Source organism: Anabrus simplex, chromosome 7 (assembly GCF_040414725.1).
Source record: "Anabrus simplex isolate iqAnaSimp1 chromosome 7, ASM4041472v1, whole genome shotgun sequence".
In the NCBI taxonomy this organism is placed as follows: domain Eukaryota; kingdom Metazoa; phylum Arthropoda; class Insecta; order Orthoptera; family Tettigoniidae; genus Anabrus; species Anabrus simplex.
The window spans coordinates 108,478,999-108,504,504 of record NC_090271.1 but is presented as its reverse complement, the minus strand read 5'-3'; the positions used below and the strand labels follow the sequence as shown (position 1 = coordinate 108,504,504).

The window sequence follows — 25,506 nt, the reverse complement described above, 5'->3', positions numbered from 1 at the left end:
TTCATAAGATAACGAACTTGTTCAAAATCAGATCCTTGGCTACCCTAAAAATACGTTTGTATAGTTCATCAGTCCAACTCAAGCTGAGTGTCTGTAATGAGACTTCTTACGCAACACTAAACTCTCTGAATTACGATTACGTCCAGTAGTGCGAATATTATAAAATTGATAACCACATGTTTTCACATAGATTTCTCATCTTACAGATTGTTATTTATATACCTCGGATTTCTAGGTGGTAATAGGTTAGAATGCAAAGTAATTTGGTTTGTAGGAAGTGCCATGCAACCCGTTGTACCATGTCGGAAGAGTAGCATAAATTCAAGGAGTTCTATAGGCTGTACTCCTAATATCTATGCAAATCTCATAGCATAACCGTTGTCCAGTGTAGGGTATACTTGTTACTGGCTTAAGGAAGTTTGCATTCCAACCTATCAGTATCTAAAAATCCGGACTCTACTTATTTATAAGGAGAAATAAATGTAATTTAAAACGTTATTTCGTAATGGCTTTATTTTCTGATAAGAAAGGTTTCACATAACCTGATTTTATTTCCCTAGTGGTTAATCGTCACACACACACTTGGTTTACGACGACGCTCGGATGGGAAAGTTTCAGAACGGGAAAGATACTGTCCGTGGTGTTAATTTAGAAGCAACACCATGTTTAGGTCTGGCAACGGTGGAGTTCGGTGCGACCATCTCAAGAACACAGGCTTACATGTTTACCACTCGTTCTAGGTAGCCATTTCGCTAAGTCATACCATCTGGTATACACCTCTGTGAAAAAAAAAAAAAAAACAGCCCAATACTATAAGGTTCTATGCAGAATGTAACAAGTACGGTGAAACTCATATTCTTACCACAATTTTACCCATGTCTCAGAAGATTTAACAAAATGTTAAAGAATTTATTTTAAGGCAAAATATCGGAAGGTAAGAACCCCAATGTCGGCAGCCCTGAAGATGGTTTTCCGTGGTTTCCCATTTTCATGCCAGGCAAATTCTGGGGCTGTACCTTAATTAAGGCCACGGCCGCTTCCTTCCACTTCCTAGGCCTTTCCTTTCGTCTATCCTGTCCGACCTCTCATGGGGAACTCTTGTTCTTTTCCGATCCCGACGGTATTAGAGCATTCGAGGCCTAGGGAGTCTTTCATTTTCACGCCCTTCGTGGCCCTTGCCTTTCTTCGTCCGTTACTTCATTTTTCGAAGTGACGGATCCCTTCTTCTTTTTTTCTCTCTCTCTACCCCCTGTGGGTGGGGGACGCAGACGAAAAATACACCCACGTTATTCCCTGCCTGTCGTGAGAGGCGACTAAGAGGGGCGACCAAGGAATGATTGTCTTAGAATCATGAAACTAATTTTGATTAGTACCATCACGCGGGGAACACCATGAGTCGCCTTTACGTGCGCGTAGTACCACTATATTAGGTACGAAATAGGTTTGTGATTAGCATAAGTAGAAAGTTGGTTCTCCTGTGGGTTCCAGTACCCGTGCGTCGTACCCATGTGAACAACACCGTGGGTCTGGGCGTTGCCTGTGAGTTGTACCCACTATGTGAGGAACACCACGGCAATACCGGCACCCGTGACTAGTACACCTAGGTGAGGAACCTCATCGGTTTGCGTTGACTATGAGTGGCGCCATTGTGTGAGAAACACCATAGTTCTGCTTTACCTGTACGACGTACAATACCTGTGAGTAGTACCATCATGTGTGGACCACCGTGAATCTTCGCTACTTTTGATTAGTACCCCAAAATGACAAATACCATGGTTCAACTTTACTAGCGATAAGTGCCATTCTGAGGGGCCTTAGACCTGGATATTGGACCCCTTTAGACATCAAGGATCCTCGATTCAGGATTGTGCTTTATAAGTGGTCTCTTGCTCAGTAATACTCTTATTTATGATTTTTTTGAGTCGGATCCACTTTTTTTGGTTCATGTCCATCCATTCATTCTCCATTAAATGTTTTATTTTGGTCAGTGGATGATTTTGAACTTTTTGTTGACATTTCATTTCATACAATTAGGGGCCGGTGACCTCGATGTTAGGCCCCTTTAAACAACAAGCATCATCATCATCATCATCATCATCATCATCATATGGGCATTTCCTGTCCGATCGTCGCCATAAGACCTACCTGGGTCGGTGCAACGTAAAGCAGTTAGCAATAAATATATATACACATCGGCACACTGACGTCTATTATATATTTATTGAGAAACTGAACGACTTTCCTGACATTATGGACCGCCATAAGGACACATCTTAACTACTTCAAAAATTTAGGCAACAAAATTAAATTGGGGCATATAATATTAAACACCATCTGATAATAAATAATGGCCTATGGCCTCCGGAGAGGCCCGGTGCAGGTCTTTTTCTAGTAGACGGCCTATTAGGCAACCTACATGTCTGTGAAGATGAAGATGTGCGCCCTACCTAGAATTATTCCTAATGTTGAATACGCCACACACACCCAGCCCCCGAGCCGTTGGAATTAACTAGTTAAGGTTAAAATTCCCGACCGAGCGGGAATCGAACCTGGGACCCTCTGAACCGAAGGCCAGTACGCTGACCATTCAGCCAACGAGTCGGACACCATCTGATAAATAGGTCTAATAACTCTATAAAAGAACAAAGCTTATAATACAACACATAGTCTACAGCATAAAAACATTGGAGATATAATATATACTCGTCTGGCTATTTCTTGCCTGGTGCAGTCCTAGTAAGGCAGACCCTCCGATGATGGTTGGCGGCACCTGCCGTGCGTGGGGAAACTGTGTGTTATTGTAGCGGATGATGGTGTTATTTGTAGTATGTGTGTTCCAGGGATGTTTCGGATAGTCCGCGAGGCATGGGAATTAACCATTTAAGCTTAAAATCTACAAATAGGCCGGGAGTCAAACCCGCGACCCTCTGAACCGAAAACCACTACGCTGACCATTCAGCCAAGGATCCGCGAAACATTGGAGATATAAAAAAGAAAGAGCAATACATTCGATATTAAGATATTAACGGGAATAGAAAGGAAATCGAAAACCATGAAAATTTAAAGTATTATTATTATTATTATTATTATTATTATTATTATTATTATTATTATTATTATTATTATTATTATTATTATTATTATTATTATTATTATTATTATTATTATCTTCTGGGATTACCTGAGCATCTCCACAGTACTCTATTTTGTAACTAGCTCTGTGGCCTCCTACAGTTCCACACGTCTTATCGTTAAATTGTTAAAACTGAGTCTAACCATCGCCTCATTATTCTTCCTCTATTTCTCTTACCCTCAATGGCCGAGTTCATTACGTCCAACTTTTGGGTAAGATATCGTTAGTCCGCCCATGATTCACTCAATATAGTAAAGTCGGTCTGATTTTCTTTTTCAAATTGCTTTACCTCACACCGATACAGATAAGTTCTACGGCGACGATGGGGTAGGAAAGGGGCGACCGTGGCCTTAAATAAGGTACAACCCCAGGATTTGCGTGATGTGAAAATAGGAAACCACAGAAAACTATCTTCAGGGCTGCCGACAGTGTGACTCGAACTCACTATCTCCCGAATGCAAGCTCACAGCTGCGCGCCCCTAACCACACGGTGGTCTGAATTAAGTTTCATCCGGGAGATGGCCCCCAGTGTTCCCAGGTCTCTTGAAATTTTAGGAGATCTCCCGATTTCTTTGGAAGATACCAGAAAATCCGAAAAAACAAAAAATCTCATGAAATTTCTTCTAATCCAAAGTTAAAGAAAATGAATAATAATTAATGATACATGATATATTTGTGCCAAAACACTCTTTCCTCGTCTCACTGCGTGGCGTTTTATTGAAAACATCACTCGTGAGGTACTTCCCCACATTCATTGTAGGCTCGAATTATGTGATCACTTCCCTCTCATTGAACTCCAAACTCACGCCTGACTGCATCATTCGAAGGGAAATCCCTGACCCGCATATAGAATATAAAATCTGCATCTTGCTACAACTTCAAAATTGGTACACGATTTCTATGCCTGACGAATAGCTATATCTACAGGAAAAGTGGGGAGAAGGCGAAGAACAAGTAGAACAAGTAGAAGAAGAATAGAGTGGGCAGAGAGTACGGGCGAGTGAAATTTATATTTTTGTCATAATTTCACATGGCCATTGCATTTATTTACATTATAACATTTCAGTGCTCGAGAAACTACCGAAATTTTCATTAAAACTCCCGAACTGTTTACGAGCAGTCTACCGATATTTTATTTGTAAACCTGGAAACATTGACGGCACCTTACGTTCAAAATACTGTTGATCGCAACTGAGGGCTCACTGCTTTAGATTTTCTGCACCTTGATTCAGTTTCACTTTTATTCTACCATCCTGGGTGAACACACATCCTACCTTGCAGTTTCGTATTCCCTACTTGATATTCGTTCTTCTTTTCTTCCCTCATGGCATAATTTTAGTCCTGGAAATGCTCATTTTCAGATCATACTCGTTGCACCACCTTCCAGTTTTCAACATTTTAGATTGCAGACTTTCAGCACAGTCCACCATTGAGACCAAGTAGTCGTCATAGGCCAAACTGTTTACTACATTTCCTTCCTGCCAGTTAAGCCTAATACCTTTCAATAAATTATCAATGTGTATTGTATGTATGTTCACTCTTCAGCCCTAAGGCTGGTTGGATCCTCAACAGCTCTGCCATCAGCTGTCATAGATGGCCTAGGCATCACTGAAGAGGCGCACTAGGGAAATGAGGAGTGGTGTAGTTTCCCGTTGCTTTCCTCACCGAGCCAGATGTTGCTATTACATATCAGTCTGCCAAACCCACTGAAATGCATGCACTAACCGACCCTATGAGCAACATTTTCACATCATTCATAGCAGAGACTGGCTGCATAAGGAAAGGTGTTACTAGTATCGCTCATACCTCGGTCACTTTCATATTGTCAAAGCCAAGGATAAGACAGAGACAGATCAATGAAAGTAACAAAATTGCTCTAGCCTACACCAGAAGACATAGTGCACTGTACACACTAGGTCCTGCCAGCAAAGGCATCAATGTGTATTATGAACAACAAAGTTGTGAGGTTACAGCCTTGCCATGTCCTCGTTGACCTTGTAGCTACTTTGAACCAAGAACTCATTCTTCCATCAATTCTCATTCCAGCCCGGTTGTCAATATAAATGCCTTTGTCTGCCTGTAATAACTTACTCTTAATTCCTTTAGCCCTCAGTACGGCTAACATTAATTCCCTTTTGTACTCTGTTCATATACCTTCTCTAGATCTACGAAACATTAACGTAACTGGCCATTCCTATTGTAGCTTTTTTGATTTCAAGACGTCGACTTGGTGTTATTCGACGGGAGTAGGTTATATGCAGACACCGGATTTCACCCTCCCCCTATTGCATTATCATCAATCACACCCAGACGCGTAGGTCGCCCATGGGTATCACAAAAGAAGGACCTGCACCATATGAGCTGAACACGTCTCCGGACACTCCAGGCACTAAAAGCCAAGCACTTAAATTCTTGTTGAGGTCCCATGTCCGTAAGCGGACGTTGGCAATCATTTCGGCTACGGCATCCTATTGATGGTTGATCGGAAGAGGGATGTTGTGAAAAGCCCGAACCACTGACTTTAGGTTTCCCAGCCAAGAGAACCAACTCTAAAGAATGAGTTGGAGTAGACCATACTTCTACGGATGCAGCATCACATGACAAAAGTAGGCGAGTTTCCAGGTGTTGGTGTTAATAATCTTCCGCTCCTTTCCCATCCTGGTCAGGACGTCTTCATTTCGAATCCGACCTACCCAGCTTACGACGACAGCATCACATCTGGAAGGTCTGAAGTTTTGTCAAAGAAGCTTCTGTTAGTATCCACGTTTCTGCTCCGTAAAGAAGGAATGAAAAAACGGAGAAGACGTACTGTGAGGTCCAAATGAAGTCACGGCCTTTAAGAATTGTCTGGAGCTTGACTCAGTGTGGCACTTAACGTTCATGTATTGGTCCCAATATTCACGCTAAATAAATACATTTCAAAATATTATTTTTTGAGGTGAATTATGTTAAAGTTTGAAACGCTATAGCTTCTCCAGTTTTACTGGTAATTAATGGACATTAATTTTTAACGTGAATATACATGTAGTATGTGAAAGATGTTACTGGTGACACCAATTCAAAAAAAAAAAAAAAAAAAAAACATTGTTGATTTAGGAAAAAATGCAATTGTGTCGCAATTGAAAGATATTGAGAGGAAGACAGCTTATCACCAGGGTTTACAATATACCGGGCGAGTTGGCCGTGTGGTTAGGGGCGCACAGCTGTGAGCTCGCATCCGGGAGATAATGGGTTCGAATCCCACTATCGGCAGCCCTGAAAATAGTTTTCCGTGGTTTCCCATGTTCACACCAGGCAAATGCTTACTTAAGGCCACGGCCACTTCCTTCCCATTCCTGAGCCTTTCCTGCTCCATCGTCGCCATAGAGACCTATGTCGGTGCGACGTAAAGCAAAAAAAGAAAAGAAAAAAAAAGATTTACATAGTGAAATCCCTGACACTCAAAACTATATAAGCTAATCAGCCTGTTAAAATACGAAATGTAACTCTTAGAATGCTAGGTATATATGGCCTTAAGTGTTAGATTTCGCTGCGTCTATGTTAAACAGAATGGATATCTTCTTAAAATGTGTCTATAAATACAAATACTTTCCTGGATATATACAGTTTAATATTAACTAATAATAATTAATAATTTCGTGTGGCTATTTCTAGCCGGGTGCAGCCCTTGTAAATATTAACTAATGATAACTTATTTTTCGGGCACATAAATATGGTGACAACTATGACTTTCCATAATGGCTGCATCTTTCACAATGGAAGCCTGCCCTCAAAGAACGTTGTAAATCAATGTTTGTACAAATTGAAATTTTTCATGGAATAAGTTTGTATATCATCTAAGGGATATCTTGGCACCAGAAGGTTACACTATATTCAAACAAATAAGAGCGAACATTTTGTTTGAAAATTGGCTTCCCTGCAAGGGCGTTGTACATCAACAAACATGGCTGAAGTCTCTAATCCGAGTGTATCACCTCGATCGATGTTAATAAGAGGAGGAAGAGAAAGATTAATAAAATGAATTGGAAGGACAATGTACACAATTAATTGGGGGATAGCGGAAGAAGCTATACATCAATATCAGGGCGTGTAGTGGAAGAAAAGCAACGTACAACGCAGGTAACGGAAGAACGTTGTACACTCGTGATCACAAGAAATCCTGGTGAATGAGTGTACATCACGTAGCCGGTTTTTCCTTTTGTTTTGCTAGTGGCTTTACGTCGCACCGACACAGATAAGTCTTGTGGCGACGATGGGATAGGAAAGGTTTAGGAGTTGGAAGGAAGTGGCCGTGGCCTTAGTTAAGGTACAACCCCAACATTTGCCTTGTATGAAAATGGGAAACCACGTAAAACCATATTCAGGGCTGCTGACAGTGGGATTCGAACCCACTATCTCCCGGATGCAAGTTCACAGTCACGTACCCTTAACCGCACGGCCAACTCGCCCCGTAGCCGGTTCTTGAACGAATCTATTTGAGTAACGCGCTTTTCATGAGAATGTCAGATATTACTTTTACTATTTATCAGACTAGTTTATTACTGATATGTTTGTTTCCTTTTAGGCTCAGATGTTTCAAGCAAGCCAGAAGACAAGAAATTTTATATGGACTTGATATCTATAAGAGGCGGAGGAATATGTTTGCAGGTAGGCCTATTATGGTAATTGTATATTTGAAGTTTATTATATGTTATAGTTAAAACATAGGATACAGACGTGTTGTGTAAACAAAGTATAAATTTATTTGAACTTGCAATGTGTACAAATAACTTCTTTCTTTGCAGGATTTGTTAGATTGTTAAAATACCTCATAGATTCCTCATTGTGATAATAGGAGTATTATGCCTTTATTTCGAGGCCATTTGAGTTACAACAGTACACCTATTCCTTTCTTGATATTGTATTTTTACACAAAACAGTGTACATTTCGAGTTGTCATGTATTTAATACACAAAAGTACCAAAGAATTCACGATGCGATATACAATGTTCTAACCGTCTGGTGATATACAACTTTCTTCCAGGGAGTTTGCAACTTTCTCACTGTAATCCTTCTATAATACCATTTACATAGAAATATACAGGGTGGCGCAAAACTTACTGGGCAGTTGGTTAAAAGAAAACTAAAGTAACAGCAAGACGTAGTACAGTAGGAAGTTTTAACCCGTTAAGTTGTTATTACGAAATGGCGATGATTACGCTTTGTCAAGTTGGTGACAGGGTATACGTATTTGGATATGCTTCAGAATTACGTGGTACCAGGACTTACGACGTGTGCTGAAAACTTTCAAGAAACTTACTTTCAACACGATGGGGCACCATCACATTGTGCATTGCCGTCCGCGATTATTTAAACGAAACTTACCAAAGAAAAGTTATTGGTCGCAGGGCAGGTACTGGCCTGCCTCCGCGCTCACCAGATATCACGCCCACGGTTTTTTCCTATGCGGTGTCGTCAAGGACTCTGTTCATTCTAAAATACCCGGGCCATTGCTGAAATAAGACTACATACAGTACGCATTTCATGATTTGTACAGTGATACCACACTATGCCATATGGTATGTAACAGTGTTCCAAAAAGGACTTGAAAGGTGTATTCATGCAGACGGAAAACAGTTTGAACATAAAATATAATTGTAAGCATTGTTTGTATTTGTAAGGAAACATAAATTCAATCTTTTGTTTAAATCAGTGCCCAGTGTCTAGTGACTTTCGCACCACCCTGTATTTAACCAAGAAGGAGAAAGTGTGTCCGACTCCAAGGCTGAATGGTCAGCGTTGAGGCCTTCGGTGGAAAGGGTCCCGGGTTGGATTCCCGGCTGGGTCGGGGATTTTAATCGCGTCTGATTGATTCTTCTGGCTAGGGACTGGGTGTTTGTGTTTGTTTGTCTCAACACTTTCCTCTTCATATTCCTACATCACATCACACTGCCAATCACCACAGAAAAACGCAATAGTGATTACATCTCTGCACATAGGGTTGGCGTCAGGAAGGGCGTTCGGTCATAAAACAGGGCCAAATCCACATGCGCGAATAGTTCGTACCCGCTACCCCATCAGTGTGGGAAAAGCGGCAGAAGAAGAAGAAGAAGAAGAAGAACCAAGAAGTTTTATTTTCAGAAAGAGTTAAACCCAGACCTCCATTAGGCCTATATAAAAAAACTAGGTGTTTTCTTTCATTCCTGTAAAGTTGCTGAAAATGATATACAACTTTCTTTGAGGGCAGACTTCAGTTTACCATCTTCTTTTATTTTCCTGGCATACGCGTCACAGGACTGCTATAAAGGTACGTACTACGCTATACTGTAGGCCTACTCCTTGACATTTTATATCTTTCGGCTCTTTTAATTTTTAAAGAGGTTGTAGCTGGTATTCGCCAATATGAAATGATTTCAGAAACTTTACCTCATATTTTGGAAGTGTGTGTGAAATTTAACAAGATTTTTTTAAAGCAGAGGTTATCAAAACGTATAAGGCGTGATCAGAACGTTTCCGTTTGAGGGCGTTGCTGCAGCGGATGTGCAACGTAGCGTGACTCCGATGCGGGTGTATAAGCACGGACAGGTAGGCAAGAGGATTAGTGTGTCAGTCATGTCGTGCCGAGATGCGTGCGTTAAATGCGACCACGTGAACTATAGCGACGTTATTACCAAATGCGTCCAAACAGGACCAACGTGCTGTTATTCTGTTCGTGGCTGCCGAAGGACAAACACCCGTGGACATCCATCGGAGAATGAAGACTGTAAATGGGGCAACATGTCTGTCGAATACCACCGTTGTGGAATGGTGCACCAAATTCTGTGAGGGTCGCGTTTCGACATAAGACGCCGTTCGATCTGCGAGGTCAGCCTCATCCATTACGGACAACAAGCGGGCGGTGGATGAGCCGATTAGGGCGGTCCGGCGCATAACCAATCGTACGCTCAAAAATGCCTTGAAGTGTCGACACTTCCTGTCGGACGAGAGTGCAGCAGGCGGAGGAGATCTTCACGCAGCAGGGCACGGAGTTTTACTACACGGGAATCTTCAACCTGGTGCGTCGCTGGGATGAGTGCCTCACGGCTCACGGCGCTATTGCCTAATTCGTATCCCGATTCAGGACTGTACGGCCGTCGAACGGAAACTTTTTGATCACCGCCTACAAAATTAATAACAATATAACAAATAGAAGGAACAATATTTATGCCAAATTATCGGTATCAGAGAAAGTCATCTTATTGTCGTATCTACTTTCGCATGACATCAGCAAGATAGTTGAATGGCTGTTCGCTATAAGCGTTGAGGTTTAACAGATTTATCCATTGGATGTAATTTAATGTTTGGTTTGCCTTATTTATTCAGAATATTTATAGTTCCCAAAGAAAATTTCCAGACGACACAGAAACATCTTTCTTCGAATTTTTCAGGGTTAGTCAATTTTTCCCTTGGACTCTTTAAATAGTTTTATATTTCTGAAGAGCGTCCACTTTATTCTCGTCTATTCCTGCACACATGATGTAAGTGTTCATTGCACAAAGTATATAAAATACTAGCCATGTACTGCATGATTTACAAGGCTTTTAAAATCTCTGCACGGAGCCTGTTATTCCCACCTCGTTCTTTGCCACCCGCGTGCTTTACCTTCTAAGTCAGCTACATAAAATAGAGAGAACTAACCGTTTAATAAAAAGTTGACCTTTTGACGATTGCAACTTCAATCATTTATATTCTCCCAAGGCCAGTATTTCCGTCCATACTGCAGCCTAATAAAGGAACATACCCTTTCCTCAAATAAAGTGCATGAAACGGGTAACCAAAGTCGCTTATCCTTGCGATATGAATATAATTTTGTTGAACTTCGTATCACTGTGCCTAGCCGAATTGGTTCACCGGGGAACACGTGGGTTCCAATTGCCCTTCAGGAAGTCACAAATTTAGGAACGAAATTTCCACTTCTAGAAAGGTCGTAAGATCTACTCACCCTACGCCAAAACTGAGTGGTGGTGGTGGTGGTGGTGGTGGTGGTGGCGGTAATTACTGTAACTGTTTATAACCCATCTAAATATGGAGTTTATGTGGTTGATCAAATGTCTCGTAAGTGCTCAGCGAAAACACCATCCAGGCGATGACCATTTCACACTTTTCGTAATTTATTAGATTTGGCAGGAATAAATTCGTGTGTGGTGTACAAAATACTAAATGAGTCTAAACTTAAGCGCAGATAATTCATTCTGTAACTGATAAAATTATGCAGTACGTAAGGTGGTAAACATGTGCTGATGATCCTGAAGAAATTCCTCACAGACAAGAGAAGCGTACTCGTCAAGTCAAGACTAACTGCGCTAGAAACAAGTCATTTGTGAGGTGTCATGCCTGCAGGAAAAATGTTTGTAGCAAATGCACAACCAAAGGCAACTTATTGTGGGCTACATATGCTCCTCATACCACAGAAGATTACAAAGCCAGCAACGCATGTTTAATATTTGTACTAAACTTCGTGCTATGTTTTTCATTTTCTGTTTAATACTATTAAACATGCTACAATTCTCAAAAATTTAATATTTAGTGATCAATTTAGTGATCATTCCTCAATCGAAAGCACATAAAAAGGGAGGTGGATCGTAAGTGACTCAATCACGGTGCTAGGGGTAAACCAAACTGTCGCGGTTCTAGTGTTAAGGCCATGGCCGTTTCCTTCCCTCTCCTAGCCCTTTCCTATGCCATCTTCGCCATAGAACCTATCCGTGTCGGTGTGCCGTAAAGCAGACTGTAAAAAAAAAGAACCTTATGTCTTCTTACGTTCCGTTTGCAAGTCTCTGTGAATAGATTAAGGGCTTAGAACCGTGGCCTCACGTCATTCTTCATGTTATACCTTTGAATGATAAAAAACTGAATCTAACTGCTGTCATGTACACCTCACCCTGATTCTCTTACCCTCCATAATTCTCCTAGAAAATCTATCCTGCCCCGCTCACCTCACATGACCCCGCCTCCACTGTCAGTTCATTCACACAGTATCAGACATTAATTAAATCTAATTCAATTTAATCTGGCATACAATAGGGTAAACCACCCCAATTACCTTACATCATGCATTTTTCTAATGTGTGTACGCCACTTTCAAAGTATGATAATAATAATAATAATAATAATAATAATAATAATATAATAATAATAATAATGCCGGGCTAAGTGGCTCAGACGTTTGAGGCACTGACCTTCTGACCCCAACTTGGCAGGTTGGATCCTGGCTCAGTCCGGCGGCATATGAAGGTGCTTAAATACTTCAACCCCGTGTCGGTAGATTTAATGGCACGTAAAAGAACTCTTGCGGGAATAAATTACGGCACTTCGGCGTCTCCGAAATCCGTAAAAGTAGTCAGTGGGACGTAAAGCTAATAATGTTCTTCTTTCTTCGTTATGCCCGTTTACAGAGCGCGTTGGAACTTGTTATCTTGATGATGGTTTTCCTTTCTTCTTCTCCTCCCAAAATCTCTTCACGAAATCGCTATGCTGTTTCTTGCGTTCTTCCGTCCATCGTTTCCCTGTGGTTCTTTTAGCCTTTTCCGTGAACATGTGCTTTGCAACCAGATTCCCAAAACCCTTGCGATCCCTGATGATATCTTCTGTGATGTTCATTTCTTTTAAGTCCTACTTTATTTCCTCAAACCAGGTTATTTTGACCTTGTATGAATTAATTATACCAAGCAGTTTTTTGCATATCTAGTGTCGTCCATTCTACAGATGTGGCCATAGAATTTCAATTGTCTCCTGAGTACGGTATCGGTGAACTTGCCGATTGCTTTGTACAAATCTACAGTTTTCCTTTTGATCCATATACCATTTACATGAACGGGGTCATATATTTTTCTCAGAATTTTTCGTTCTTGTTTTTCAATTTCATCAATTTTAGAGTGGTCTCCTAGAGATGTGGTTTCTGAGGCATACAAGGCTTCCGGGAGAACAACAGTCTTGTAATGCCGAAGTTTTGAATTTCGTGACATCACTCCTTAGTGGTTCCATATTATTCGGTATGCTTTCAGGAGTTTGGTGGCTCTTTCTAAATTAGCTTTCCTGACCAATCCGGATGGTACAATGATTTCTCCTAGATATTTGAAGGAAGGGACCTGTGTGATTATTCCATAATTTGTCTGTAGTGGGGATCTTTGGATATTCTGGTGTCCATTAGCCATGATATGAGTCTTCTCATACGATATTTGGAAGCCTGTCTTTGATGCTATCTCATGCAACTTCTCTATGGCAAACCTGGTTTCTTCACTAGTCTTGGTAAAGATAGCTAGATCATCAGCAAAAGCTAGGCACTTCACGTTAATTCTTTGTCCCCGAGTACCAATGTTTATACCTTCGATTTCTTTTCCCCATTCCCTGATGACGTTGTCTAACACTATGTTAAAAAGGATTGGGGAGAGGCCATCTCCTTGTCGAACTCCTGTATGCACTTCAAAAGGCTCTGATAGTTCACCTAGAAACTTCACTTGAGATGTTGTGTCTGTGAGAGAGTGGCGGATTAATTCTGTGTTCTTCTTGTCCACACTGAGCTCTCCTAGAATGTACACAACAGTTTGTCTATCGAAAGAGTCATACGCCTTCTTAAAGTACACAAAGGTGACAAATGTGGTGGTACTGCGGCGTATCCTTAATATCGTCTTCAGACTCCAAATTTGCTCAGAACACGATCTACCTTTTCTGAAGCCTGCTTGGTATTCACCAATCAAATGATCTGTTTGTTGTTCTACTCTGTTTAATAGCGCTTTAGATAGAACCTTGTATATAACTGGTAAAAGGGATATTCCTCTGTAGTTTTTGGGGTCCGCTCGATCGCCTTTCTTTTGTAGCGGATGGATAATGGCATTCTTGCAGTCCTTAGGAATTATCATGGTCTCCCATATTTCTGTTAAGAGCGTATGAATTCTTCTGGTGAGGTCTTCTCCTCCTATTTTAAACATTTCTGCACTTATGCCATCGTTCCCAGGGGCTTTATTATTTTTGAGCGATTCGATTATCTCTTTTATTTCTTGAGTTGTTGGGGGCTGTGAGTCTGGGTTTGGTAGAGGTTTTTCAAACTGTAGTCTTTCAATTGGTGGATCGCAGTTCCCTAGTGATCCGTTAGGTCGACGAAAACTTAATGTTGGTGGTTTGTGCCCTGATAAGTCCTCAGGAAATGTCTTGTAGAAACTCCGAGTGTTGTTTTTCTGGAAATCCTGTTCTATCTCTGTGAGTCTGTTTTTCTCGTATGTACGTTTTTCGCGGCGGATTATTTTTGAGGTCAGTCTTTTAGTCTTAAGGAAATTCTGCCATCTGTCGACTGTTCTATGCCCATTCTATTGATTCCATGCTTTGATTCTGTCATTGATAGCTTCATCACAGGTTGTGTTCCACCATCTATGTTTACGTTTCCTGGGTGGCTGTCCGAAATTCATTGATGATGACTGTAATGTGTTGCGAATATCTGGCCATACCTTAGGATCTTGATCGTGTATGTCACGTATGAAAACGTCAGCGCTCTTCCTCAGACAGTCCGGATCCACTCTTGGAAATCGGTTGCCATTAGGTCTGGATCTGTTTGGTTGGAACCTAACCTTAATTTACGTAAGGTAGTGATCTGAATCGACAACTCCCTTCCGTACTTCAACATTGTGAATCTCAAGCATATTCTTTACGGAATTAGCAGCATGATCAATCTGGAATTCCCCTAGCAATGGGTTAGGTGATCTCCAAGTTTTCTTTTTATGTAAAGGTCTCATAAAGTGCGTTGACATGAGTCTCAGCATGAATGATGTACAAAAGCTTATTAGACGTTCTCCATTCTTACTAGTCCCCGATCTGCAGGATGAAGTCCTACGATTGATCTGTATTTATTCTCTCTGCCAACCTGTGCATTGAAATCCCCTAATAAGATTTTAACGTGATGTTTAGGTATCTTGCTAGTAGTTTCTTCAAGCAGTTCCCAAAAGTCTTCTACTTTATGAGGATTTTTCTTATTGTCTATGTTAGTGGTGGCATGGGTATTTATCAAGTCATATGCTTTGTTGCTTGATTTCACTGTAAGCACTGAGATTCTTTCACGTGGTGATGTAAAGTCGATGACTGAATCTAAGATGGTTTTCCTTACTGCAAAGGCCGTCCCAAGTATTGATAAATTTCCTTTAAATTTATGGCTGATTTACCCTTAAATATCCTGAAGTTTTCAGAGGCAAAGTGGTTCTCATCTTGGAATCTGGTTTCTTGGATCGCTAGGGTTTGAATATCAAATTTGTCCAGGGTGTCAGTGAGTTGTTTGAGCTTTCCCGTTTTCAGCAGGGTGTTGATGTTTATAGTACCAAGGAAGTTCTTTTTCTTGGGGCGAAGAGATTTTGAGAAGCTCCGATCCTTCTTTGAAGCGTGATGTTCCCGATCCCCCAGAATCCGACGATCGGGAGAAACCGGACCAGCGTCCGTGGCCTGGGGTAGTTGCATTGGCAGCGTGTGTTCCAACATGCTAGGATTACAAATTGAAAATACAACTAGCGGTGATCTTTTGAGAAAGATCACGAAAATACAACTCGATTGTTGAGATCGAGAGGTGCCTCGAGATGTTCGTGGTTATGGGCAGGCATTTCCTCCTAACCCAAAAGGTTATGGTTTTCCCCCCAATACTCGGGTGGCTGATTGCAGTGGTTTCCCACTGGGCGATGGGCTCGCCACAACCCTACGCCAGTAAAGCTAATAATATTATATAATAATAACATTACCATTTACGTAGACTATATCGTCGCTCCTATGCCAAAACCGTGAATGCGACAATGTTCTTCCTATCCATTATTTCCCTTAGGACTTGTCACGCCTTCCAGCCACATATTGATAAGCAGTTCATCAGGACAAATTTCATTGAGTTCATTTTCCTATGCTAAAGTGTAAAGGAAAATGAACCTTACTGTACCGTACTCTAGGAATGTATTTTTGCATGACATATTTACCTGCACCTACAGTATAATGTATTTAAGGTTCATTTCCTTTCACACGTAATAATGTAATCTTCATTTTCTTTTATTAATGGGGTCACTTTTAAAGTTTCTGTTATTGTCGACATCGAGGATCGTTTGCTTCCATGTGTTTTCCTTCATCCCCACCTAGTTATACCTGCTCCCTCCAAAAAGTTGCAAGTCCTCCTTATTGGATCTTCTCGTATGTTTCCTCTCTCTTCGCCAGGAATGCCCAGTGTGGAAATTGTAATTGTTGCCAGAGCCTCAAATCCGAAGATAATATGTTCAGCTGATTCTTCTGCATCGTTGCATTTCCTACTTGCATTGCCTCTTACTGCTCCGGTTCTATGTAGGTGATTTTTAAGATAACAGTGTCCAGTCAGCAGTCCTACTACCCATCTTATATTTTCTCTGCTGAGTTCCAGCAATTCCTTGGTATGCTTCTTGTTTTAGCTGTGTATTGATTCTTTATCAATCCTGTATCCTGAAGCATTTTTCCAACTTTCCATTTGTTTCTTTTGTATCCATTTACCTATGTAGAGGCGGACTTGTCTTCAAGAGAACCCACATGCTGGTTCTGGGCCCATGAAAGGTGTTTCTGACTCTTTTATTGCCAATTTGTCTGCTTTTTTTATCACCTGCTATGCCTGCATGCCCAGGTACCCATATTATTTTAACAACGTTGTACCCTGAGAGCCTCAGGAGAAGTGTATGGCAAAACCAAACAATTTTGGATGTAACCCGGACGGCTTCAAGTGCCTTAAAGGCTACTTGGTTATCTGTAAATATGAAAATAATCTTATCCTTGTAGTTAATTTTCAGGTTTTCTTCAAATCATGTAGCAAATGAAATGGCGTATGGCTTTTAGTGCTGGGAGTGTCCGAGGACACATTCGGCTCGTCAGGTGCAGATCTTTGATTTGACTCCTGTAGGCGACCTGCGTGTCGTTATGAGGATGAAATGATGATGAAGACAACACGTACACCCAGCCTCCGGGCCAGAGAAATTAACCAATGATGGTTAAAATTCCATACCCTGCCAGTAATCGAACCTGGGATCTCTGTGACCAAAGGTCAATATGTTAACCATTTAGCCATACAGCTGGACAAAGCATGTAGTGATCGCTATCACTTCAGCTTGGAAAACTTTAGTGTGTCTACCCAGACTCATTTGGATTGATCTCTCAGGCCTTATCCCGTTGATCCCTCCTGCTGTTCCCTTTTCAGTCCTTGAGCCATCTGTCCACCACACTATATCTTCCTTATCATGTTTCCATTTGTTGATGTCCCAGACTTCCGGTTTGGTTGTGTGGGTCTCGCATGGTTTCTCAAAGATATATTTTGGGATCTTATAATCAGCTGGCATGTGTAAAACTTCCCCTGTTATTACTCTGTTAATTTTACGGCGACCAAGATTGGGCCTTTGAGCCTCCCAACTTCCATTTTGCTCCAATAGATATGAGCTCATTCTAGTCTGTCCGTCTATAAAGTTACTTGATGGGGGGAGATCTAGTAGAGTGTTCAAGGCTTCTGTCGGCGTAGTTTTCATTGCCCCAGTTACAGATATACATATTATTCCGTGAAGGCTATTTAGTTTGCTACTGACTTTTACTTGACTTGCTTTCTCCACCAGATGATTGCTGCATAGGTCATCAGTGGTCTAATGATCATTGTGTATATCTACATTACCACTGCCGGATCTAGGCCCCATGTTGTCCAACTGCCCTCTGGCATGCAAACAAAAAGGTATAGGTTCTTAGCACGGGTTGTGTTTCTTTCTATGTGTGGTCTCCAGGTTAACTTTTGTCTAATATTACACCGAATTGCAATACCTGTTCATCCATAGAGATTTCTTGCCCAAAGAGCTTCAGCGTTCTCGTCCCCTCTAATTTATTCCTTCTTGTGAAAGGGTTGACTTTGAGTTGTTCTTCCCGACACCGATTTTCCATCCTTGAATGAGGTCCTGGATGACACTCGTCCATCACCTTACCTCTTACCACAATAACTAGATCATCTCCGTATCCTTGTGTATAAAATCCCTGTTTGTTGATCATGGCTAGACTATGATTTCATTCACCACAAGGTTCCACAGAAGAGGAGAAAGAACTCCTCCCTGTGCACAACCTCGAGTGGCTCTAACCTTCAGGAGTATCGGGAGTATCTCAGCTGGCCCATGAGCCTTTATGGGCTGAAACGTTTTGATTGCCCACATCACATGGTTAGGTTTAACTAATCGGTTGCCACAGTTCCAATCCGCTCTTCGTGATCTGGCCTCTGTTTCAACCATTTCTTCCCCTTGTACTCGCTCAGCCTCAGGAAAATGACGAGCTAACATCATCTCCAGCGCTTGGTTTCCCGTCTGAGTGTATGTTCCATCGGGTTTTTCCTATGTTCCCACTTGATTTATATATATATAGTTTTAATAACCTTCTGGAGCCTTGCTGCTTCAGTGTTTTATTCCACTTTCTCGCAGAACAGTCGCCAAGAGTTTATTTATGCTTGCCGTATCTCTAGGTTATACTAAACGAGTTTCCTATGATATACGTCTCACATACCATCTCTTGGTTATATTTTGTACAACGCTCTAACCTCTTTTTCATTTTGGCTAGATTATTATTTTACCACCTAACATTTTTGGTGGTTCATTTCTCTGAGCGGACAGTTGTCATGGTATGCGGCTAAAATGTCCTCTTCTAATTGTTCCACTGCTTCATCCAATTCCCTCCGTCACCTTACGTTATTTTGATCTTTTGTACAGTCTGACCTAGAACTTCTCTGTATCCATCCCAGTTCGTTCTTTTAGGATCTCTATACATTTCAATACCACATTGTCTCGCATCTATCGCAAATTGGATATGCTTGTGGTCTGCCAAGGATTGTTCCTCCGGCACTTTCCAATCCTTAATGAAGTTTGCAATATGCGTGGTGCTCAATGTGATGTCTGTTACCTCCCTACGATTTTTATTTATGAATGTAGATTTATTTCCTAGTTTTAACATTATCAGTTCTGTTCTAATAATAAACTCTATTAAGGACTCACCTCTTGCATTGCAATTAGTACTGCCCCATGGTGATGTGCATTTGCATCTGCCCCGAGTACTAGTTGTTCACCTTTCCTCTTTGCTTTAAAATTAATTCTTCAGCGTCTTCCGATGGAGGGGATCCGTTGAGTAGTATGGAAGATACGCAGAGCCTATTGTTATTTCTCTGGGTCCTTCCAAATTCCCAAGATCCCTTAAACAATGTTCCTGTAGCAGAAGGCATTTTAATTTTCTGCTTAGAAATAAACATGTTTGGTCATATCCGATGTAATGTTGTACATTAGCTTACCTGCAGATTCCGCCAGTCCTGCTACTCTTGTCTTTAACTACCCATGGCTCTTCCCACGTCGGTAGCCTCGGACTTGAACTTCCTGACGAAATTGGTGACAGCCGCTTTTTTATGTTGAAGGTTGGCCTGAAGAACTCCCAGCACCTTCCTTGCAACGTCGGGTTTTGCTTTTACCCTTAATTACTTGGAATTCTATCTGGCCAAGTCCAAGCTTGGCTTACGGCCTTTAGCTCTTCAAAATGTCTTTCATTAAGAGCCAAAACAATCGTCTTTCCTGTGTTGTCAGAAGTTGTCGCATTCAGCACTCTCCACTCTTTCGTCGGAAGTTTGGTGTCATGCTGATGGATTCTGACAAGAACATCTTTTACGTACATCTAGTCAAATTGAGGTGGAAACTTGGTGATGACTTTCGTAGGTTCGGCACATTCTTAGCTTCTGCCACTTCCAAATTCTCCCCTTTCCACGGGTTGCAATTGACTACTGTCTGTTCCACCCAACTTTTGGTTTCAGGATGTGCACAGATCGGTACCATTGCTCCATAAAATAATACTAATGCGGGAGATAGTGGTTTTGAATCCCAGCGCCGGCAGCTCAGATGATGATTTTCGGTGGTTTTCCATTTTCACACTGGAAAATAATAGTGCTGTAACTTAATTAAGTCCACGGCCGCTTCCTTCTACTAGCCCTTTCCCATCCTTGAGTCACTGAAAACCTTCAATGTGGTTGTGCGACATTGAACTACTAGCAAATAATAATAATAATAATAATAATAATAATAATAATAATAATAATAATAATAATAATAATAATTACTGTACCGGGAGGTACACCCCAAAGCCGCGCATTCTAATTCAGCACCTAAAAGAACTCCTCTATTGGTAAGACAGTGAAACCGAAAACACACCAACTTAGAACTTTATTCAGATGATGTCACCACAAAAATATTGAGTAATTTTGTTATTGTGCTGATGTTTAACCTGAGTGAATTTCTACTTGTTTTGTTCGATATTCATCAAGAAGTTTGGACAATTTTTTCTCAGAGGACACCACTAAAAAATATGATCATGCACCCTGGTGCGAGTTGTAAGAATTTATAATTTAAAGAAGTTTTGTATTTCTAGGTTTTTGTAACTGAATGATGTTCATTTATTTTTGAGTGGGCAATATTTCCTGTTTCTTTCCGCCAGTTTTGAATCTAGCCAATCCCTAATTTCTGTATTTAATTTTCAACCTTACAGGCTTCTTGTTCGATTCTAAGTCTAACTTTTGAATTTATCCAATAAAATTGAGAGGGTGTGGCTAGTTTAATGTTGAATGATCTCGAACCAACCCTGAGGGTTTAAAAATTGCGGTTTTTCTCGTTTCTTGGCCAATTGATAGTCATCTTACTGAGTGTGTGTGTCAGTGTAGGAGGCGGGCGGCCTCTTTCATCGGTCAACCGAACATCTAGCAGGTAATGGCCACATAACCTCTTTCTTGCTACCTCCGCAGTTTAACCCGAGGGAAAGGTCTGACTCTTTAGTTATGTAACCAGCTTTTCTAAAATGTAACTTCTTCCGGCTAATGTAAAAACTTCATAAAATCTTTAACTGTAAATCGGGGATAGAGAGTGAATTTCCGCCTCGAGCTCCCCTTCATCTTGGTTTGAAGTGACTACGTTTTTATAATTTCTATACGAGTCACCTCCGTAGTTTGGGAATAGGCCCTGTTTCATCAGCCTAGAGCCCCTTAGGTTTTTTTAGGGTTCATATCTAGGAGTGCAAGTATACGCCTCCATTCATTTTGTGTTCAGGGCTATTTACTTAACATGTTCTTTTCCGCAAAGGCCCTGTAGGTTGGGTACAAGATACCCCTGTTTCAAATTGTAAGTTGGGCCATGGAAGGCCAGAGAGTGTACGATTTTTGATATTGCCTCGAGGAGGCTGGAAGTAAACGGAGAGCCGGCTAGCTCTTTCTCAAATTTTGTAATTGTAAAGTGTGCCTCTGGGAGGCTAGATATTGCAAATTTAAGAGAAAGTGCTCTTTGAATTAGGGGATTTCTGCCCTTTAATAAAGTTGTCCTTTTTTGAATTGTAAATTTGAGCTGGGAGCTCAAGAATTGTAAAGCGAGGGGCTTGAATCCCAGGACCTGTCGAATTCACTAAGATTGTATTTTCCTTGACTTGTTCCAAAATTGCTAATTGTACCTGTTATATTGTTATTTGTTGATTTTTGAAATTCTAAAGAAATATAACCTTTGTTAAAGTTTTAAATTAATTTTGAGACTGTAGTTAGACCCATTCAAGCCCGCACCTTCTTTAACCTCTTTCTGCTCCATGGGTATCCCAGTAACAATAATAATAATAATAATAATAATAATAATAATAATAATAATAATAATAATAATAATAATAATAATAATAATAATAATAATAATAATAATAATAATAATTTCCTTTTGTTTCGTTATCATTTACCCTGTGAGGCATGTTCTTCTCTTCTCACCTCAGTACTGCCAACAGGTAGTATCCCGAGCTGGACGCTTAAATGGGGAGGGATGATTGATACTTCCCTCAGGCGACTGCATCCAGGGACCGAACGGACCTCTTACCGGGATTGAGAATAGGGAGATAATGGGTGATATAGGGAAGATGAGCTAATATTTGCTCGGGAACGATCTTGGCTTTATGTTAATCATGACGATGGGTGGCCTGAGCAAGCAAATGCAAGTGGTTTGATTTGATGCCTGTACGGTTTCCTGCGCGCCAATTTTGACATTCCTATTTCAAATCTAAAAGAACTACCATCTAATATATTCAGCAATAAGCTTAAGCAATGGTTACTCATGCATCCCTTTTACTTAGCGCAGGAATAGCATGAAATTCATGAATTTGATATATATCAAAACTACAATTCGTTATTAGTTTGTGTATTGAGCCCTTTAGGTCCTTCGTAGGATACCTACCGTCCTTACCTATTAGCAAATCGGCATGAGATCTTTCTCTTGGGTCGTCTACGGGTTCTTCGTCACTTGCTTAGGTAAGAGGCAGGTTTCAGTAATATAAACTATCTACTAAATGAGAGGAATCGAGTCAAGGAAATTGATGTTTTATTGAGCACTGACGACGAAATAAAAACATGTGACATTTTACCATCTCTAAACAATAAACTCAGTCTTGTCCGTAAAAAAACCAATAATCACGATGATGAGAAATACTGGCCTTGGAGACTAACTCAACTGCCTGACGGGCATCCTTACTACAAACCACTGTCTTAAGAGTGAAATAAAGAAAGTCTGGAAATCCCTAAGATCGGCTTCCATGTGAGACTGAACGTACCATCATAATGATTCGTGATGATCCAGCCCCCGCAGCACGAGCTCTGGACTCTTGGTATAATTAAGGCAGTCCAATCGGTATGTGCCACACAGTGGATGTACGGCATGGACCCTTAATTGAATCGATGTGACATGCGACTATGTCATGGACCGACATCTAAATATGTAATATACGTTAAAGTCGTTGTGGATGATAACCGCAAGGAAAATGTGCCATAATGGCAGATGGCCCTAATGTAAGTCACTGAGGTTGATAATCGCACGATCATCCAAATTTCTAAGCTGAAGACTGAACACAATTAAGTTGCAGTAGTTGATGACCAAGGTTTCCACATTAGTAAATCCCCAGCATATCTGATGTTCAAAAAATTAAAATCAAAATGATAACAACAATAACAACAACAAATGCTCACAACACTTGTGGCAGTAAAGACCATTTGCCATCGGACATATCCCCTTAATCGTTACGTTAATAACTTAAGATTTCCCAGCAAATAAAACGAAGATTTCCAGAATACAGTTTCAAGTTAGTCACTTGGTTTTAAGCTAATTCTCAAATACGATTCCACTGAATTAAATACATTAATAAATGAAGTAATCTCATAATCCTAATTAACAAATAATTTTTAATCTATCCCGGACGAATGGTTTCTTTAAACTCCCGAACTATTTAATTGCATTATTGTTTTATTGCTCATACTTTTATTCATCGCTGCTGAAAATGCGATACATTTTTATAATTATCAGTACTATTTATTTCATGACGCCACCCAGCAAGCTTACGTTATAACACTAACAGTTATTAAGAAACTAGCTTGGATAATCCTAACATTAAATCCTACAATCGGCATAAATTAACACACAACGCAAAATAAACTAATCCCTGTCACATCACTTCGTGACATCCAAATAAAACTTCGTACACCCTCAAATGGTATCAGACAACATCACTACCGATTCTCAAATGGTTATTTCCAGTAAATCGTACTATCGTCTCATTTCCGTCGCTTTCAAAATGAATTCAATTCTCTATTAAAACGAATCTCTCTAAATAACGGAATCTAATTCCAAACATTTTACTATAAATGACAAATTTCAGTTACAGTTAGTTTCTTTCTAGTAGCGAGCTAAATCGACTACCTAACAGCTGGCTGGAGTAACGGGAACGCGAGCCTCCCTTCGTTATCGCCTCGTAACTTTCCTTCAATAAAATTTTACATCGCTTAACACCACGGTGTGCCTTTATGCCAACTGTAACTGAATCATCACGGATTACGCTTACATGAATTTCATCTTTACACTGAACAGAATTTTATGATAAATTAATGTCTTAACTTTGGCAAACCACAAATATAGAAAAACATGTTATTCGTATTTTAACCTGCATCAAATGAAAGAAAAAACTTGCCTCGCTGGCAACTCACATGAAATATAATTCTTGACTCACATCGATTATGCGAAGAGATTTAATTTAAGACGTCACTAGAATATTCTTATCCATCACATCCTACGGAATCCTAATTATAGACTGACCCTAATTCCATCTCAATAAATTACACAAAATAATTCCTCGGGTTTCCTACACAGAATATCCCGGTATCAACACTACAGGATTCCAACAACCTGATCCACAATCCTTTCTTTCTTTCCCTTTTCGCAAGACTTGAAACACTCGCTATCACAAATTCTCTACACGACAATAATATGGAATATCTCTCTTAGGTGACCCACAATGTTGTTACACAAACACTCTGTGACAACTTATCATCTCCCCTCGCACATTTGAGCTAATATTTCCAAACCGAAACTCGCAACTTGACTTACAAAAAATGTTACCGTTATTTTCCTCTCATCAATTCTATACAGATTTCAACAGACTTTGGAATAGTAATCCCTGTAACAAAAATTTATCGGTCTCGCCTCGTAACTTTCCTTCAATAAAATTTTACATCGCTTAACACCACGGTGTGCCTTTATGCCAACTGTAACTGAATCATCACGGATTACGTTTACATGAATTTCATCTTTACACTGAACAGAATTTTATGATAAGTTAATGTCTTAACTTTGCCAAACCAAAAATATAGAAAATAAACGTATGGAAATGATACTTTGCTTTAGACATTATATTCGTTTCTCAACCATCAAATAACTACTCTACAACACTTCACACGCTAGTTTCGCGACTTTTCCGATTATCCAAGAAACATAAAAACAAAAGACATTTCGTCATATTCCTCTGAAATTTTGACGAAATAAAAGTGTGACCAAAATGCGTCACAGATACACACACACAAAAAATGGTGACATCATGAAATAAATAAATAAATAAATAAATAAATAAATAAAAGCACTTGTAAATGTGATAATTCACATACGTGTAGTCGTACGTTGTCTTCCATCATTACAGATCAACCAGCATCTGAATATTTATTTAGCCATCTCTACAGATAGTGGCTTTACGAAACATATTTTTCTTTAGTTTTTATTTCCATTCACCTGAAAATAATGACATAAACAAAAAATGCCCTTCGCACGTTCTCTTGTTCGAGAACCGAAAACGCTTGTCGAACCACCGACCCACACACGCGATTTCCTTTATCGAAAGAAATACTTTGACTGACTGATTTATGTTATGCAGGTTTCGGTAATTACCGACCTCAACCCTTTAACACAACAGTTTAAATCGTAGTTCATAGAATGTTTGTGACTTCGTACCTTTATAAACCTATCTCCACTTGGAGATGATCTTACAACCACATTCGG

The 25,506-nt window shown here is 40.3% G+C and overlaps 1 long non-coding RNA gene across 1 annotated transcript in view; it reads left to right on the top strand.

Annotated features, from left to right (window-relative positions):
• LOC137501482 (uncharacterized) overlaps positions 1-25,506 on the top strand; it is an 85,419-nt gene that overhangs the window by 2,579 nt on the left and 57,334 nt on the right. Inside the window, exon 2 of the long non-coding RNA XR_011018564.1 lies at positions 7,698-7,780. This is a non-coding gene — a long non-coding RNA (uncharacterized lncRNA). The remainder of the gene's footprint in view (positions 1-7,697; positions 7,781-25,506) is intronic.